The sequence below is a fragment of the Cyprinodon variegatus genome, unplaced genomic scaffold (genome assembly GCF_000732505.1).
Source record: "Cyprinodon variegatus isolate N-32 unplaced genomic scaffold, C_variegatus-1.0 Scaffold443, whole genome shotgun sequence".
NCBI classification, from domain to species: Eukaryota; Metazoa; Chordata; class Actinopteri; order Cyprinodontiformes; family Cyprinodontidae; genus Cyprinodon; species Cyprinodon variegatus.
Window position 1 is genome coordinate 74972 of NW_015150896.1, and position 4094 is coordinate 79065.

The 4094-nt window shown below is 37.5% G+C and overlaps 1 protein-coding gene across 10 annotated transcripts in view; it reads right to left on the reverse strand.

Annotated features, from left to right (window-relative positions):
* mbnl2 (muscleblind-like splicing regulator 2) overlaps nt 1-3847 on the reverse strand; it is a 54593-nt gene extending 50746 nt beyond the window's left edge. For 4 of the 10 annotated variants that reach the window (XM_015388960.1, XM_015388954.1, XM_015388959.1 and 1 more), the window contains exon 1: nt 3607-3846. The gene's annotated coding sequence lies outside the window, so the exon portion shown is untranslated. Of the gene's footprint in view, nt 1-3606 lie in introns of all 10 variants that reach the window. The other 6 variants (XM_015388955.1, XM_015388951.1, XM_015388953.1 and 3 more) reach the window with 2 other exon arrangements.
* Nucleotides 3848-4094: the final 247 nt, after the last annotated feature.

The following is a 4094-nucleotide window of genomic DNA, read 5'->3' on the forward strand; positions in this document are numbered from 1 at the left end:
ATCAGCATAGCAAGATATTGGGATATTTTAGTGGATCAATATTTTTTCCTCGTCTTTAGAAGTTTTTAAGTCTGTAAAAAAGAAGTTTTTGAGGAAGAAGAAGAAGTAGTATTTTATTTTTATTTTTTTTAGACTTTAGAAACTCAGAAGCTGATCAAATATCGGGTTAAATATCAGTGGGGAGGCCGATGTCCTATATTCAGTTTTAAGGCCGATACAGGCCGATACCGATAGGGGACCGATTATATCGTGCATCCCTAGTTTTTAAATAAATATTTCTTCTTTTAAAAATTGACACTTGTCACATCTGCTTTTATCATTACTGATCTAAAGAATCGAACAAAAAAAACAGGGAAAGGTTATACTGATATCAAAATAATGACTACTGACATAAAATCTGTAGCGGTTTTATCTTTAATAGGCACTCTTCTGTTTTTAAGACACGGTAAAGTGGGCTGAGGAGAAATTTCACCAACTGGTTTGCAAGCGATTCTAAATATTAAGCGACCACGTAGAAAAATCTGTCCGCAGTGATAGTCTGTTGGATTAGGTGAAAGGCCATGTCTTGGTAGGTGGCCGGTCATGCTATTCTGTATTCTTTTTCTGTGATTGATCAATTAAACTTTGTGTTTTTAGGCTTTAAATTCTCCACAACTTTATCCCTTAGGCACTTAACATGTCTCCTGTATCTTTGTCTTTATGTTGCTTTTTGTTCACTCATGTGTTAAACCACTGATGTCATTGCAGAAGAGCTGAATTTATACTGAGAAACAACTGAAGCACAGGAGGACTGTGTTACTCAGTTTCAGGGTAAAGGGGTTAAATACAAATACATACCAAACAAAACTGATTCAGTTTTTTTTCTATTATTATTTTCCTTTAAACTCTAATTTGTGTTAGCCAGTCACATTAAATCCAAATAAATGACCTTGAACTTTGGGGTTGCAACATCACAAAATGTGAAAAAGTTGAAGGGGTGTAAATGCTTTTGCCATGCAGTGACGTCAGTTTAAAAGTAATCTTCCAATCTTTAGGGAGATCAGAGGTATAAAAGGTCACTGAAACAGATAAGTGTTGATATTTACAAAGGAAATAATGTCGGCACCATAAACACCGGGACACCAGCAGGGAAATAGGACTGATGAGTGTTCTGCTACTACATGAAGCATGATGAGGGGGGATGGGGGAACATCACTTTAAAGTGTCGACTTACACCAGCAGTGACAGTAGTGCAAGAGGAGAAATTAGTAGGATGGTAACGAAAAAAAAATGAACCTGTAATCATGTTATAGACGATCTATGGAATAGTTCCTGTTTGTTGCCGTTTTTCTTAATGCATGTAGAGTCTTTAATCTAAAAGACTCTATCCAACAGGAAAACAAACAAAAACACTAGCTGAAAAACAAGCTCAGCCACTTCCTGTCCTTATGGAATCCCTCCCCTCTTATTTTCCCTGTCCTTTTTGACCCCAAACAGCTCGGCCCGCTCGCATCGCACCAGATTCCAACAACAAAACACTGAGAAGACATAAGAGATCTGTGGAACGGCTAAAAGTGTGCCGATACGTCAACATGACACAGGGGAGGCTTAGAAATAGGGCGGTGAAGACAGATCAATGAAAAAGCAGCTGTCTTTTTCTATAATAAGCTATAATCAAATATCAAGCAGCGAAGGGGGTGTGCTTCCTTCCGCTTGGAGCAGATTCTGATCACTCTGTCTCAAACAAAGTCCACAGGGGGACTGATAACAGTCATTTATATCCAGTTTTTACTTTCACTTTTTGACAACACGGAGTTATGTCCTATTTAAACATATTAAGGTCCACTTATAATGATTTGGTTTTACCAAGATGTTCAACATGTTCAAAGCACATAGCTTTTGCACATGGAGAACAAACCCAGTGATGTTTTTTTTTTTGTTTCTTTTTATGAAAAAAGCAGCCCAGCTTTGGTCAGAGGCACAATCAGCTGACAAAAGATAGGGCTACCCTTCTGGATTTAGCCTAAGTTAAATATCAGCTAATTTAGACAACAATGATAGCACTGACTACAGGCATATTTCTAATTTTTTAAATGTTTTGTTTTCCAAGAGTAATAAAACATTTTATCAAAGTGACAATCATATGACCCTAGCAAGGTTTTTAAAGTGCAGTTTAAAAAAATCAGAACTTCTAGGGAGACAAGAACTGCTACTGATAGACCTTTGCTTTTATCCCTCCACAAAACTAATTGCTGAAGAAAGTAAATGTTTTTTTTGTGTGTGTGTTTTTTTCAATATTAAAAGAAGAAAAAAAATGCATGGAGGAGAAATGTTACATTACCAACAGTGAGGTTTGGAGGTGAGAGTGTCATGGTGTGGGTTTAGAGAAAATATGAACATTCTTGACAGGATTCTGAAGATAAAACAACAGTCGGGTTTTTGTTAAGATAGACAACAGCTCTAAGTGAACACAATCAACGAGCAAAAGGTAAAAACTGAAAAATAATGATCCAAACTATCAGCTCTAAATGTTCATAGAAGAGACTTCCTGAATATTTGAGTTTTAAAAACACAGTTTGTTTTGAAGAAAGAGGTCGGAATCTTCCAATTGATCAATACCAGGGGTCTTCATAGTTTTCCAGGCCAAGGACCCCCAAACTGATGGCGAGATGGAGCGGGGACCCCTTAATTATATATATTGTATGAAATCTAGTATAAACATATGGAGTCATGTAACGAAAGTAATTTCTCCCTGGGATTATTAAAGTATTTCTGATTCCTCATTGATGGGACAGGTGTTGTGAATTAAATGGCTCCCAGCTTGAAAGACCTCCTGAATGTGTGCATTGATGACTGAAAGACATCTTCAGCCTTCATTTATCTGTTTACTACAGTGTGTTGAATTCATTTTAATGTGTATTTCAAGACATTTCAGTTAGTGGAAAAAAATTGCAGGGGGAAATATATATAAAAAAAAGTCTAATCGACCAAAACTTTCGTGACCCTCATGCAGTACCTCTAGGGACCCCTAGGGGTCGCGGACCCCCTGTTGAAGATCCCTGATAACATTTATAATTATTCATTTCACTTTATTACACATGATTTAATTTATACACACTTATGCACATTATTTGTACACATAGATCATGGGTTATGTTTCCTCTATACAGCTCGAATTTAATGTAACAAAATGTCTCTTAAGAAATATATCAACTTAAAAAAAAACACTTTCCCTTTGTTTCTACAGAATAATTGTTTTAGGCTACGTTCAATGACTCATTATCACTAACGTACAGCAGATATCCGCATGTATAAAAGAAAGGAGTGAAGGCAAAAGAGACAATGAAGGTAATTTATAATTATTATTACTGAGTTATTATAAAGTCACGACAGCGGTCGACAAAAACGCGACATCCCTTCGATGTTTAGTCAGACTGGTTTATTTCACTTATTTTATTAGCTGTATGCTTCAGTATTATTAAAAAAATAAATAAATTGAAACGCAACTGAGAGCCAGGACCTGATTTATTGCCAATATTTTACTTGCGGTCACGCTACTGCAAGTGCAAAGACTGAACCTCGAAAGGATGCTAACGCTACCTGCTAGCTTAGCTACCTGCAGCTTACCTGATGTCGGACCTGTCACATCCAGCTGCTTTTCAACCCACCGCCAATGGCTGGACAACGGCTGGAGACCCTCAGCGCTGTGCGAGGGAGGCGGCAGGAACAGTCGGCCGTGGACACTTTTCCCTCGGCTCTTTTACCCCCTTGCAAACTTTTTCTCCTCTTTCTTTATTAAACAAATATCACAGCGGCGCCTTTGACCCGCCCCATGCTAGCTCGCTAACTACTTTTAAGGCTAAGGTTGAGAGCAACAAGCGATTTTGACAGTTCGAGGTAAGGTCGACTTCTTGCCTCAATGGTGAGGTTATTGAGAAGGTCTAAACAACAATAACGAACCTATTATCCGTTATATAAAAAACAGGCCTCAGATGACATTTTTTTCTTTCTAATCAAAACATTTATTTTACATTTACGGATTTTACGCTGATATGTAATAGTTTCTAACGTGTAAGAAATCCTCCCCTCCCCCATGGTTAATATGGTACGATCCA